Raw genomic sequence first — 16,121 nt, forward strand, 5'->3', positions numbered from 1 at the left:
CACCCACTAGGTGCTACTCTACGCCTATGTATAAACACATGCTCCACAGTTTCCTCCTCATAAAAATAAATGATTTTCCCCTGAACTCTGCTGCATTTTAAGTGAACCCCTTGGGGATCTGGTTAAGCTGAAGATTTAGATTCCTTGAACCTGGGGGGCAGGAAAGGGGCAGCTGAGATTCAGAATTGCTACCAAGCTCCCAGGTGAAGCAGACGCTGCTGGTCCACAAACCACACTCTGAGTGCCAAAGCTGTATATATCTCTCTCATTTTTGAGTCACTCTCTCTTCTTTTTCTTTTACGATTTTATTTATTTGAGAGAGAGAGAGGTGCATACGCTGGGTGAATGGCAGAGGGAGTGGGAGAGGGAGAAGTAGGCTCCCCACTGAACCGAGAGCCCAATGTGGGGTTGTGCCCCAGGACCCTGGGATCATGACCTGAGCTGAAGTCAGAGGCTTAACCAACTGAGCCACCCCAGCGCCCTTCTACCTTCTTTTCTAAGACACATCCCATGCTGGTTCCCTCCATGTTCTGATTGCCTTTTTCCTTCTTCCTTTAACTGACTTCTCTTCTCCTTCCTTGGGCCTAAACTTTATTTCTAATATTAATAAAAATAATAGTATTCTTTTGAATATTTCTTATGTGTCCATTACTATGCTACAAAACTTATATTATCTTAATTCTCAGAAGAATCCATGAGAAGTTTTTCATTTTAAAGATGGTAAATTGGGGTACCATCTTCAACACTACATAGGGAGCTGGGAGGGGGATTCAGCCCCCAGCAATTTAACTCAAAAGCCTGGGAACTTCACCTCAGCCATCCGGCCTCAAATCCGAAGCAGTGGGTAAGCCAGTGACGCCAACTTTGCATGTTGGAAGTAAGTGGCTTAAAGTGTGATGAAGAAGGTGAAAAGGCTGCTGAAAGGCAGACTGTGAACTCCTGCAGGGTATCTGATAAAACAACACGGGAAGGGGAATGGATTGCTCGTGCAGAGTAACCTGATACAGCCCGTCCATTCAGAATTAAATTTCCGAACCTGGGGCATCTTTAGGAAAAGCTGGATCCTGAAGAAAAATATTCATGGTAAGGCATTTCACTAAAAAAAAAAATCAAACTCTGGGGCAGTTCATATCTTTACAGTTCAAGTCATTGAATCAACCGACACAGTGTAATGTCCTTTATAGAAAATGCAAAAAAGCAGGACTCTCAGAATTGAGATCCTCCACACACAAAATGAGGAGACACCTGGTAATGCTGCCTTACGTCTCTATTTATGCCTTCCTCAATGCTCAGTCCACTAGCCTTCTCTAATTAATCCTTATAACACTGCACTTCTGAGAGGCAAATTAGAAGCAGAAAACATCTCCATTTTATAAATAGGAAGCAGATGCAGTGACTTAGTGGTACTTAGTAAGTCAGTAACAGAACTTCAAGTCAAGCCTAACTTAGATTCCACTAATTTATCTACACAGCACAGCACCAAATGTAAACTTTAAAAGACACAAAAACAAAAACAAAACCCCACAATTCCTCCTTTCTTAAGACACTGAACAACAACAAAAATTGTTATTTTGTTAATCTAGGCCAAATTTGGCAAAACTGGGCCAGTTCTTTTTTTAGGATTAATAACGTTTCTTCTGAAACACAAAATTACTAGACAGATGGCTTGCCTATTAATCCTCACAATTAGCTTTAGAAGTACCTGAGCTCAGACACCAGGAAGTTACAAAAGATATATACCTCATTTGACATTAAGAAAAAGTAAAGAAGGAAATTATATGAAAATCCATTGTGGCTAAAATAAAAGTCATGGATTAAAGGCTTTATGAAAAACCGCCTTATTAAATTCTACCCTTCCTTAAAAGAGATAAATAGAATTAGTATAATTAATGGTTGTAATTACTTTCATAATGTACTTTTCTTGACATAAACATTCTTTAATCAATCCAAAATGCAAAAAATGCTCATTAGTGAGTCTACTATTACAATAACCTTTATCAACACATGTCTAAAACTCATACCTTCCAGTACTTGAATCAAACTAGAATAAATGTTTTTCCCCATAAATTCTACACTTTTGGTAACTGTCAAGCATAGATTTTTACTAGAAGAAAGACACAAACTAAACATAACAACACATATTTTCTGACCTTTAAAAACATGTCAGAACTCTCACTATTCAGGATTGTTCTACCTTCAAATACAAGACTCACAAATAATTCTTCTGAAGAGATAAGTGCAATATGAGAACAGTTACATGGAATTAAAATCAACCGCGTGATTAATTGATGTATTATGAAAAGAGAAATTTCACCATTCCTAGGCCACTTCTCGCTCATTTTTTAAAGAGAAATCACTGCTTTTTTACTTAACATTTGTACTCATAATAATTCCAAGCGATTTATATCTGTACACCATTGTTTGTGTATATTGCTTTTTCAAGCCTTTCATCGCTTCTCAGACTTTTGGCTAAGATCAAGTGCTTTTTCAAGCCTTCAGAAATCTGAAATCCTAAATCTTCAAATTTCTCAAGTGTTGAGAATCTTCATCATGATTTTGATGATTGGGCCACACTGTGTTTCCAGTTACTAAGAATCATATTTTTTATTAAAAACCAAGTTTCTTCTACATATATAACATGCACACATATCAGTTGGCTCTAACCCAGTCATATAGGGCAAAGACGGTTGCAGCACATAAACATCATAGATTTCCATTCTGTGACAATAGAATCCTTTAATTGCTTCAATTCTGTAGTGAAATTTGGAAATGAGGACTGGAACATCATTATTACTGAGAGTCCACATAGCCGAGTACGAAAGGTTAGATCATTTGCAGCCTCACAGCTCATTCCGTTCTCTCAGAAACAATTCATAATCAGTGAGGAGAGCTATGGCTCCTGAGAGAACTGGGAAATTCACTGGTGCTCTATTTGTTCCCCACAAAGCGACTCCTCCGGAGCAGCAAAAGCTAGCTCAAGACAGTAGCCAGTGCTGAGTCAGCACTTGTCCTTGAACCAGAAATTCCAGAAGGGTGGGAAACTGGCAAGTGGAGAAGGGAAGAAATAAGGGGGACTTGTAGGAAAATAACATATCATATACTGACAATGGGTCTCCTGAGTGTATCAGTAATAAATTGGCTTTCTTCCAAAATGTTTCTCTCTTTCTCTCTCTCTCTCTCTGCAATAAAGGAAACAGTACATTAAAGTGTTTTGTGGTCTATGGACAATTTGGAAAATCACACATTTGCAACACTATTGCTCTATGAATTAAAGTTAAGGTCTTTTCCTTAACCAGAAGTAGTATTAGCTACATAATCAACAGAAATTCTAAACCTCAGTAAAATTTTATGCCTATTGAAGCAGTTAAAATGTTTCCAAAATAAGAGAAATGAACATTTCTTTTGGTTTCCCTGGTGTAATATAACTGAATGTAATTATTTACCAAATATACAGAATGAAAATATTTAAACTGAAATTTGATTTAAAAATTTAAGTTCTTCCTTGGGGAGGCAATGCTACTCAAACAAGAAATCAACATGTACTAGATGAGTTGATTTAAAGGGATGGAAAGCAGTGATTTGAATAACTTCAGGAAAGAGGTGTGAGTAGAATAAGATCAGTTGCCGTCTAATTTCACTTACCTGTGTTTTGTCTGAGATCTTCAATGAGCACCTATAACTTAATATTTTAAGAGAAGAAAACCCAGTTTCTCTCCTTACTATGCCTGATAAGAAAAAAGAATAAATCCCTCCAGCTTTTGGAAACTTTACTATATTCTATAAAATGCATTATGGTTATTAGTTATAGGGTAGAGAGACAAAGAATCAGCTAAGGGGAAAAAAAAAACTTCGCAAAACTAAAATATTTTCTTTGAGTTCTCAGAAGAGAAGAAACGCCATTCAGCTCCTGGGAACCAGATGAGTTCTGAATGTGCCGAAGGAAATGAAAAATTTCTTATAACTGTGACATGTCACACAACTGATACTCTTCTGCTACATTTCAGATAAAGTCAATCTATCAGTCAAGAATTATAGGCCAAAAAATGCTCTAGACACCATGAGAGTAAATAATTAAAAGGAAAAAAATCGTCCCAGTCCTTGGAAAGTATATGCTTTTACTGGTGAAGAAAGACAAATAAGTAAAAAATTCTTAGCAATGTAGTGTATAATAATTTTGAAATGGTGGGACCCAGAGCACTCTACTAAGTAAAGGAAGAAATTATTCTTTCCAGAAAGAACATGGGAATCTTCAAGAAGAAGAGGAGACTACAGTAGTAGAGACTTGGGAGAAGTAGAGACTTTATTTGATTAAAGTGATCGAAGAAGGGCATTGAAGGAGAGAGAGGCATGGAAGGAGGAAATGGTGATTCTGAAATTTTCCTTTTGTCCACAGCAAATGGGGAGCCTCTGGCAACTTTCGGCTAAAGAGATGTTTTGGAAATGTAGGGGGAAAATCAATCTTTTCAAATGGGATAACAATCCGTAGGTTAACATTTAACAGTCCACTCATGAGGTTCCTAAATGTTTGTAGAACAGGGAAACAAAGTAAGTAGATGCAAAAATTATTAGCAATGAAAACACAGACTGAACGAACAAGAAAATATAAAGGTAAAGAGAAAGAACTCAAAACTTGACTTCTTCTGCAAAATGAGAAAAATTATGACCCAAGGAAAATCACTTGGTGTCAGATGTGACCAATCTGTTCAAAAATGTTTAAAAGTAAATGAAAATGTTGGAAGATATTCAGGGCAGAAGGTCAGGACTCAAGAATAGAGTAGTCCCCATCTAAGCTGGAATTATAGTTGAGTCCAAGGAGAACTTTCTTAAAACAATCTAGAGAAGAGAAGAGCCAAGGACTACGAAGTGAGAAGTTGATGGGGATCTCAAAGGAAAGGGACAGCACAGTGGGCAACAGGCACTACCGGCAGGAGGAGGGAGTGTCCACAGAGAGGAGCCTGTGTTCGGGGAGGAAAATGAGATAGAAAATGCTCTTGGGTAAGTCACCAGAGTTACTCGGGTAGATCACTAGAGACAGACAGCACATCCTGAGGTCATGGCTACGTGCAAGGTCACTGAGCCATATTTTTCTGTGCACTTCTGAAAAATTCCTTCTTAAGTTTTTGGAAATGTGAAGGAGAGTGAAGGAAATGAAAGTAAAAGAATGAAGAGAAGCTAGCTTAAGGACAACAGCAAGTATCTCTTCTTCCCTTCTCCCATACCCCACCACCAATTTAAAGTAGTACAGCAGAGTCACTAAAGGTGCAGGCTTTTGTGTCAGACTTTGTGGGTTTAAATAATAACCCTGTCATGCATTACTGTTGTCTTGGGGCAAATCGCTTCGTCCTGAGTAGTGACTAGGAGACGAGTACTTTATTTCTTGAATACGAATTGTGGGACAGGTCCTTTGCCTAGACTATTTCATTTTAACCTTCAGGTTCTTAGGCCATGGTCTCACAAATCAGTTTTCTAGTTCAGGATGATCAGTGAGAATGCATGTGCCTAAAGTTACAGCTGAAGTCAGGAGCCAAACCTAGCTCTGTTGGTTCTAGAGCCCGTGTTCTTCACTACTCAAGGATACTAACAGGGAATACCTGAAGGGAGGAGGTCCTTACATGGTACCCTCTATTGGGTTCCTAAGCATAAGCACCATAACCGAGACATGAGTGCTTGGATCTTTGTATCTGACAGCTCTTATTTAACATATATTCAAACCACAACTGTCTTAAAGTCAAAGTCAAATGCCAGCAAGACTCAGTTAGGTAACACATGATTTGAGGGCACTGGGGAGCTCACCCCAACTGTGAGATGGTTCTTGAGAATTAGTCATCATTCAGTAGCAGTCAATGGTTGCCATGGCAAAAAGCAGCTCCATATTTATGGATCTTTGATTTTTCAAAATCACATGGAAGTGAGATTTTTACACTGACAATTCAAAGGGTTCTAAAATTACTAGGTAAGGCAAACAAAATATTAAATTCGTTTGGGTCGGGTCACTACCTCAGCATGACCAGACAAAGGTTCATTTCTACTCCAATGTCACTAACAGAGCAATGCTTTTCACATGTCTTTCCACTTTCTGGCAAAGAAAAAAGTGCTCAGAAAGTGGTATTCCAGGGAATGGTGCCTAAAACAGTAACTCCTATGTTCCTTACAAAATAAATACCTTGTGGCACCTGCTGACATATTTTGTGTTACATTCAGCTTAACAAATAACTTGAGTGATGAACAGGTTCTACTGAGAGCATTACCAACACTGGTATATTCTCCATACATGCCAGAGAGTGTTCTTGGTGCTTTCTATACAAGAACTCTTTAAGGCATCCCAAGAACTATATATTATTATTCCCATTATACAGAGAAGACAACTGAGACAGAGACAGGTTAAATAACTTGCTCAAGGTCACAAAGCTAGAAAGCTCCAGAGAGAGGATTTGAATTTAAGAAGGCTGGCTCCAGAGTCTGAGCCCTTCACAACTATGGGCACTACCTTCCTAAATCTAAATGAGGACAGTCAGGGGTTGATGATGCTATGGAGTTAAACTGCCCTCTCGTCCCTCACAGGTGCTGTGATGACATTCATGATGCTTTTATTTTTAGCATTAATGTCATCTTAACCACCTAAGCAGGAAGGAATTTTGTGTGGTAGGTATAAAATATCTCATGTTGTTTTCCATGATCACTTTGCTCATATCAAGACCACCAATATATATTTATATAACTGTGAGGCATTATTTGCAAATGTAAAAGTTCGTATTATTTTAATTTGCTACTGAAATGCATTAAGCTTTGATCAATGCATGCTCTACTGACTGAACCAGCCAGGTGCCCCCCGATATTTGTGAATGTAAGTACACGTATTTGTACATATACAAAGTCTCCTGGAGGTCATGATATTATTCAAAGGTGGGGTGTGGGATTTTTGTTTCTGTTTTTTTGTGGGTTTTTTTGATGTTTTAACCCTCAGTAGTCCATTACTGTATTTGATTAGAGGAGCAATTCCTAACAAAATAATATTAAGGGATATGTAAACATACCTACCAAGTTCTTAGTGTTCTCATCTATTCCCATATTTCATCACCAATGTTTCAAAAGTTCCAGCCCTCAGAAGGAGAAACACTCATTTGAAGATGTTTGGATTGCCTTGGCTTTTAATAGTCAATGTCAGCTTGCATAAAACTAGAAATACAAGTTATTAATGTTTCCAAAAGTACTTTTAAATATCCCATGAATCATTAACAGCTCTCTCTCAATGTAGCCACATTTAATAAGCTGAAAACTATACCTTTAAAGAAAAAATAAAAGAGCTTTTTCCTCTACTCCCAACATGCAGGTAAAAGTCAATTACAAAATCGTTTTAGTCTAGATTACTGCAACTGCCTCCCAAATTTTCTTCAGTATTCCTTTGAGCCCATGTCCAAAAGGACAGACAGAATGATACTTCTGAAAACTAAATGAGATGGTGACATCACTGCTTTTCTTTTGCTCTTCAAAGCCATCACCGAACCTAGAAACAAATCCATGCTCCTCACAAAAACCTTTTGGACCTGCCCCACTACCCCTCTCTCCACATTTTAGCCCACTTCTTATAGATACATGCTCAGTTCTGAGAGTAAGCTGAGCGCCTTCCTGGTTCAGGGTCTTCTCATACTCTGTTCCACTGATAGAAAGCTATTCCCCCAATCTTTTATTGGCCAGGGCCATGTGAAGTCATTTCCACAGAAACATTCTTCCTGACTACCTAGGCTTAATTTGATCCCTAGAGTTATTCTCACTGTCTTCTTCCTTCTTTGAACTGATTTTGACTCATGATGATGCTTTTCCTTTTTGCTAATCTGTTGTTTGGTCTGTGTCTACCACTGGCTAGAATTGCACAAAAGCAGAAACTGTGTTTGTGTTTTTCTTACCGTATAGGTGGAACGTAACAGAATGCTTAGAACACAATAAACATGGAGTCAAAGTTCAATAAGAGAAATGAAAAAAGGAGGGAGAGAAGAGAGAGAAAGAAAAAAGGAGGGATGGGAGAAGAACATTTAACCACTGTATTCATGCAAATGGAATTTTTTTTAAATCATTGGACTGTATGTGCAGACAGTGTGAATGTCCAGAAGATTCTCAATTTATTTCTTACTTTTATTTGTCTATTTCAACATACAAACTGGGCTGGATATGTAGGAAGAATTCCAAAGTAAAGATAAGATACAGTGAGTAGAGCCTAAAATTGTTTCAGATCCCTATATTAAAATCAAAGCTTATAAATCCGGTGTGTTGATAAGACCCTAGAACAGTACAAGTTTCTGTTTTTTGTTTTTTTTTTAATGCAAAGACCATCAGGAAAAGACCATCACTTATGTGTAAGAGGGGGCTAGTCATTACTTTAAATGACCAGAAGGTGTAGAACTACTAATTAGCTTAATCTTTCAACCATATTTGTTGATTTCTACTGTACACAAGACTAATAATAATCATTAAATGAAAAGAACAGGGGAAAAACAATCTTCAGATAACACAATTCAAAAAAATTTTTACAGTTTTTTTTAATACTTGCAGATTTTTAAGTCCTGCATTCCTAATAATCCATACATTCATCTCTTCTTGAAGCCTAATTTTTCCAGTGTAACTTTATAAACTTACGAGGTTTAGGGATTCATATCACAGTTTCCTGGATCTCCCCCCTCCTCTCATGTAAAAATACTAATTTTGTTCTTTGACTTTTGTCTTTACCTTAAAATGAAGCTTTCTAGAAGAAAAATGTTGTGAAAGTCTTAAGTGAAATTATCCCTATATACCACTGTAGGTTAGGCCAAAAGATGTTTGTAAGGCATAGATATTCAGCGGACAGAAAGGAAGGGATGACTCAGCCCAGCGCACTGCTGAAGGAAGGACCCTCAGCTATCAAGGTCCTCACACAAACCCCTGAAATCCGAAGGTTCATCTAAACCAATGTGGCATCACTGGTAAGTGCAAGTCACTGCAGTTTGCTGGAGGAAGATAAGGTCTCTGTGAAGAAACTGGTCTTTCTAACAGAAAAACACATGTGCTGCCCTCTAGAGGCTGTAAGAAAAAAAATGAATCAACCTGAAAATTGTGAAAAAGAAAAAAGTAAAGGGAAAGAGGACAGAAGACGCTTATATCCATCTTTACTGTCCTTCTGATCTAACACATTACAATTAGTGTCAGACTTTAACTTTGAGAAGTAAATTAATATTACCTGGCGGAGAGTCTGAATCTTATGTAAGCATTTCTCTCTGAAATTAATTGTGGATCTTTTTCTAAAAAAGAGTTTCGTTTATTTATTTGAGAGAGGGAGCATATGGTGGGGGGAGGCAGAGGGAGAGAAAGTCTTAAGCCCACTGGGTCACTGAGTACAGAGCACCTAACCAGGGCTCCATCTCAAGACCCTGAAACCACTGCCTGAGCTGAAGCCAAGAGTCAGTCACTTAACTGACTCTGCCACCCAGACGCCCCTTTTATTAACTCTTTAACAAGCATTTTTTTTTTAAGATTTTATTTATTTATTTATTTGACAGACAAAGATCACAAGTAAGCAGAAAGGCAGGCAGAGAGAGAGGAAGAAGCAGGCTCCCAGCTAAGCAGAGAGCCCGAAACGGGGATCGATCCCAGGACCCTGAGATCATGACCTGAGCCGAACGCAGAGGCTTTAACCCACGGAGCCACCCAGGCACCCTGTTAACATACATTTAAAAACAATTTTGGGGTTCCTGGCTGGCTCAGTAGGTTAAGCTTCTGCTTTCAGCTCTGGTTATGATCCCAGTGTCCTGGGATGGAGGCCTGCTTCTCCCTCCCCCTGCTCTTGCACTCTCACTTGCTCCTGTACTCTCTCACCCTCTCAAATAAATAAATGAAATTTTAAAAAATAAAATAAAATAATTTCATTGAGAAAACTTACCCATTTTGGGGGGTATAATTCAATGTTTTTTAAAATTAATTTATTTGGCAGAGAAGAGAAAGCGCGGGGTGGGGGAGGTGAGAAACAGAGGGCTAGAGAAACTTAAGGTTACTCTATCCGGAGGGCAGAGCCAAAAGTGGAGCTTGAACTCAGGACCCGGAGATCGCAACTTGAGCCAAACCCAAGAGTCCAACACTTAACCGACTGCACCACCCAGGCTCCCCAATGATTTTTCCAAAATACATTTAATAAATAAAGATAAGTAAATAAATTTACACCAGGTTATACAACCATCCCCATAATCTAAATTTCTGAACTTCACCATCACACCCAATAAGATCTGCCTTTCTAACTAATGCTAATACCCGTTCATGCCCCAGGCCCAGGAAACTGCCAGTCTGCCGTGGATCTCTAGAGATTTGCCCCCCATTTCATTTTTGAAATATGGAAGTCTGGAATTAAATATTCCCTAACACAGACAAGTCTTCTTTTTTGTAATGTTTCTCCTTCAAACTGTCCTGCATTGATCAATGTCATTAAGTGGGAGTTGAATCCCTTATTAAATGAAACTTTTGTGGGAAATACCTATAAGTGTCTACTATTTCTCAATGTCTCAATACAGCACATGTTTAACCTTCCACAGTTTTGAAGGTGATGTCAAATCTCTCTAATGTCTATATAAAAATTGATCATGAGTATAGTTTACATGTGCTGCACAAAGATCCATTTCAAAATAAGACTGCACATCCTAAAGTTTGATAAAGGATTAATGGTTATTATATTTGTCTTTATTTAATATGAGCAACCCATTTTTAACTGACAATTGAAAAAAATCTTAAAACACTCCCTCCTTTGGTAATAAGCTTTTAAAAACCACCATTTTTAATTTGTCAAAAGCTTTTTTATAGACAATTAATTTTCTTTTTTGTGTAGAAAGTTGACACACCATGTTACATTAGTTTCAGGTGTACAACATAGTTATTTAACAAGTTTATATATTGTGTTCTGCTCACTGTAAGTGTAGCAACCATCTGCAACCATGAAACATTATTACAATGACTATATTCTCCATGATGTACCTTTTATTCTTGTGACTTACTCGTTCCATAACTGGAAGCCTGTATCTCCCACTCCCCTTCGCCCTTTTGCTCAACCCCCTCCCCTCAAGCAACCATCAGTTTGTTCTCTGTATTTATAGGTCTGACTCTGCTTTTTGTTTGTTTCATCATTTGTTTTGTTTTTTAGACTTCACACATAAGTGAAATCATATGGTATTTGTCTTTCTCTGTCTGACTTATTTCACTCGGTCTAATAACTTCCAGGCTGAAAACATTTTAATCCTAGTGGTGTAACACAGACTCCTCATAGAAACTGAGATTCCCTTGAGAGCCCAGATTCTCAGGAGGTAAGACCTGGAGCTCTACTCCCTTCTCTGGAGCAGGAGTACCATCTGAAATTTACCATGTTACCCTAGGCAAGGCGCATAGTTTTGTGTACCTCAGTTTCCTCATCCGTACAATGGAAATAGTTTACGTGGATTTAAAAGTGCTGAGATATGTGCCTTGAACACAGCCCAGAGTGCTACATACAATCAATACAATCAAAATTATCTGAAAGTTATTTTACCAAGGATAATTACCAACATTTAAAAGTGAAGAATGGATCTGTGATTGGTAGCAGAAAAATGACTAGCAATAGGCAGACTGAGGATTCTGAATCATCAATTTATAATTATTTATATCTCATGCACTGTGGATCTTCAGGGCCAAGCTGCAGTTCTGGTTCACTTCCAAGCCTAAGGACCAAACCAAGAGGAATTCAAAGGCTGGTCTCAAAGAAGACAACAAGGCACATCAGGGCACATCAGTGCATATGTGCCAACAATATGCTAATGCCCTTTAATGCTTTTTGTAAGACTTTTTTTTTTTCCCTTAAGCGTTTTTATTGCCTTCAGAGTTTTTCCCTCACCTTATCCAACTGGTAAACTGCCTACTTCACAAAGATCAGATTATGCAATCACAGCAATGTGGAAATGGAATAAATTTAGGTCTGGATAAATAAAATAAATCAAACCAAAGAAGCAACCAAAGATGGGTATCAATAGTTTGATTTTTAGGTTTCTTTTTTTTTTCCCTAAGCAATGTATGCTTTAAAGCATTATTAAGTTAGGAACAGTACATATCTTTGTGAATCCACTTTAATTAATGTAACAAGGCCTGCTGACTTACCTCCACCAAGGGCAGTCCCTAAAAGCACAAATCGGCACATTAATTGCGATTAATGCCTCTCCTTTCAAGCACCAAGGAGCAGTTTTATAAACAGCAAAGTGTGTTAATTTAAACAAAATATAAAATATCAATTCTTTCTAGGTGGTAAAGCTTGGTCTGCATATTTTCATTATTACATAATGGTTACCTTTAGACCATAAACTGTGAGGTCATAGTAAGGTCACCATGAAGTGGCAAATGTAATAAGTGGGAAGAAAAGTAACTAGAGACCATATTTAAGATGACCTTTTCCTTAGCTGGGTAAATGAATGTTCTTTTAGTATAGCTCATTCAGTAGTGCTGCCTTAATATAGGTTTTCTTTTTAAACCACTCATCTATACTCTGTATCATAAAATGTCTTAAAAATTCCTTTCTAGAGCTTTTGCTCTCCCCCTTACAACACACAACCCAGAATTTGTTATGGCTCACGAAGTGAGATTTAAGTTAACGGTTAAAGCCATCCTTCACTTAGAACGTGTATGTACTTATATACAAAAGAAAAGAATTATGAAAGAGGTCACTGTTCTGACCACGAAGAATATGTTAAAATAAATAAGAGGAATAAAATAAAATGACCAGGTTCTCTGTGTTTCTAAAGGACTTATCCTTTACACCAGCAGTTAGTAAATTAATACAAGGCATTGGTAATTTTAGAAGCTGTGTACCAACTACTTCACTACAGAAAAGTACAAAGTCTGTAGAGGCAGAAAATAGCTTAAAATCTTTCTCTCCAAATGTGTTGGTCAATGTGATAACTGTTTTTCATTTATATACTGTTGATACCCAAGATACAGCAAATAATGTCATCAATTTCCTTCAATTACCTCATAAAGGATTCATTTGCACTCAGGGAATAAAAAGGTTGTGACAGTAGCTTCAGGATCACTCAGCAGCAAGAATCAACATTAATAACTGTTCTCAGAGGCACAGAGGGAGGAAAAAAAGTCATTTACTTAACATTCTTTAATTCTTTGTGGTATAACAAGACTATGTCATGATTTAGGGTCAAAAAGCACAGTTCTTTTGCTCATGAGAAAAGCCTTTCATAATCTACACATTGTTCCTGACACTTGGAGTTCTGAGATCTCGGGCCACCTTTAAATGCAGTATCCCCCTGCTGACAGCTCTCAAACAGCCTTCAGAGGAAAAAGAAAATCCCAAGATTACTTTACTCCTGAGACTCCAAGCAGCCTGGGCCTTACTGCATAAAGATGTCTCTTTATACAAGAGTTAGATAGTGCTGAAGAAAGTAACTTTTGTATGCTTATATTTTAACACAGGGTCATGGATAGCTCATTAAGCATTCTTCCTCTGGTTTGATTACATAAAGAGTTGGTTTTGTAATATAATAGCACGGGAAGGTCAGTATGGTTATGAGAGAAACCTTAGATGCTGTGACAAATCCAGTAACTATCGGGGTATTTTGTTCATAAAAGTGAAGCATTTCTCAAAATATTTTGCTGATTTGTTAAGGTACTGGGAGATAGTATGCTGGCTGCCAGGCTGACCTTCTCTGTGACACTAGACAGCGTCAAAGGATTTGACAACTGTACAGTTCAACTGGCTAGGCTGTCAACAGATTTTCTTAGAAGATACAGATATGTCTTTCAGAGTAAGGTGGAGACCAAAACAAGGATATTTAAAAGCTGAGCGGCACAGGTATCGGCACTAAGGGCTGGGGGCGAAGACAAATACCAGCGGGCTACCTACTCATGCACCTAGCTTCAGGAATTTGGTATAAGCGGTGCAGATGCACTTTTCAGGTAATCCTCCTGCCCCCACCCCACCCCTAGCCTCTGACCCTGAGCCAGCAGTCTAACTATCTTAGCAGAAACGACTTTCCTCTCATGTTTATGTCTCCTCAGAGTCTTTAACACAGAGAGTGATTCACATCTCTCAAGGCCAGGCGTCTTGGAAAGGAACATCAGAAGTTTCCAGCTACCTGATGCTGTGGCGACAAATACAGAGCTGCACTGCCCTCCAGAGGTGACTCCTTGGCAGAGACTCTTCATGGGCTAACGTGGTCAGGACCCAGTAGTTATGCTAATGTCATCCTCTCTGCAACTGTACTCCTGCCTTCTCAAATGCTCTTTTAAATATATACCTAAAAATCAGTAAAGACCTACTGTTTTCCCTTAAGCAGAGTATTACATTTTCTTGGCTCTTCTCTCTCATCTCCTTTCCTTTTGTCCTTTTCGAAAATAATATTTGCTACAGCTTCTGTTAAATGTTAAATATTAATTTTTCTGATGCTTCGGAGGGGCCTGTTTATTCATGTATATTTTTCAGAGACATCAGACTAAAGAGGCAGCCTAGGGAAAACTCAGCTGTTCGGAGAAGCCTCAGAGATGACTTGAGGGCATCAAAGGAGCTCTGGAGAAACAGTAATACTGTTATATTGTCATTACTTAACTGAAACCTGAAGGGTGCCCACAGCTACTGTGAGAAAAAATACACATTTATTTTGAACACTTTTCTTCTTGAGCTTTTATTCTCCATAGTTACATAAACCACTTCTGTCTCACATGCCACCTCAACTAAGGGACAGTTTTGTGGATTGTCACTTTCCCTTTATTCACTATCAGTTCAAAATTTTTGAGACTTAAGGCAAAGCTAATAATTTCATGATAAGAATTATAATAATCGGTATGACTCAATGACTAAGGACTCAAAACACACAAGTGAAAAACAGCAACTCTCAGACATTGAGCTGGGAAAGTTAAACTTTATCTCGTTATAGAACAAGTATTTACATAGGGATTTGCAAATAACAACTTAATTATCTTAACATGTTTGAAAAAAGTATTATTGTTACTATTTACCTTTTACAGATAAGACACAAGGGGCTAACATCGCTCAAGGTCATAGAGCTGGGATGTGATGCAGCTAAGTCAAACTCAAGTACTTTGGCTCCTCAGTACTGGTTCCTAAAATTGAACTTAACTTAAATCATAACTTAAATATACAGATTTTTTTCCTCCCACATAAAAAAAGCCTTAATAAAATAAAATAAAGTACTTTAAAATAAAGTCTAATACTTAAAGTCTAATACTAATATTTTAAAGCTAATTCTTTTCAGGGATGCTTATAAAAAATACAGGGCACATAGAAAACTTTAAAAATATTAAAACCCTGATAGATGGAAATACAGTATGAAACAATGAAATTGTAAATCAGCTTTTTGATGACTTGTAAATATTTACTAGGACACTATCATAAAGGGATGGAATGAGAGAAAATACTGGAACAACAAGGAAGAGTTTTAATTATTTCTCCAAAAAAAAAAGTAAATTATATAAGTAAATCAGCCATTGACCTATCAAAGTCAATATCAAAAGCATATTTTAGCTTATAAATATCATGCAGCTATTTGTCATTTTTCAAATAAATAATTGCGATTATTTTTCCACAGTAAAAAAAGAAATGCAAAAAAACCCACATGATTTATGATGAATACTAAATTCATTTTTTTGAAAGGACAGTTAATACAAGACTTTAGATTCAGTCATAGCAGAAAACATCACAAACTGAGTCATTTAACTCAGAGAGGGATTATAAAATGCACTTCAATACAGTATACATTTCCATATAATGTCAAAAGACCATGAACCAACTAAGTGTCATACCAACTAAAATACCAAATAAAATTTGAACAGTGGGGAAAAAAAAATGCACTTCAGGTTGAACTTCAAAAAAAATGTTCCTGCACCAAGCGTAGGCGAGCCAGCTACCCAGCGGCTGGGATCAGAAACTTAAAAGCCCCTGAGAAAGCAGGTGGTTAACAACAAAGCAAATGCAGTCCATGCCCAGTGTCGTTATGGGGATTAAACGGGGGTCACCACTTCACGGCAGCACCTGCACAGCTATGACATAAGCTTATATCCTACATAAATCATACCCCCTCTGTTTTGAAAGCAAATAATAAAAAAGTTGTTGCATGTCTTTG

General features: G+C 37.6%; 1 protein-coding gene and 1 long non-coding RNA gene across 2 annotated transcripts in view; one reads left to right on the top strand and one right to left on the bottom strand.

Annotated features, from left to right (window-relative positions):
* The window catches only part of HDAC9 (histone deacetylase 9), a 662,132-nt gene that overhangs the window by 582,489 nt on the left and 63,522 nt on the right, over positions 1-16,121 (bottom strand). The window lies entirely within an intron of this gene.
* LOC309845633 lies at positions 13,075-14,651 on the top strand. The gene is made up of 3 exons (XR_014301394.1): positions 13,075-13,938; positions 14,041-14,161; positions 14,465-14,651. It is a non-coding gene; the product is annotated as an uncharacterized lncRNA (long non-coding RNA).

This window comes from Mustela nivalis (assembly GCF_964662115.1).
Source record: "Mustela nivalis genome assembly, chromosome: 12".
In the NCBI taxonomy this organism is placed as follows: Eukaryota; Metazoa; Chordata; class Mammalia; order Carnivora; family Mustelidae; genus Mustela; species Mustela nivalis.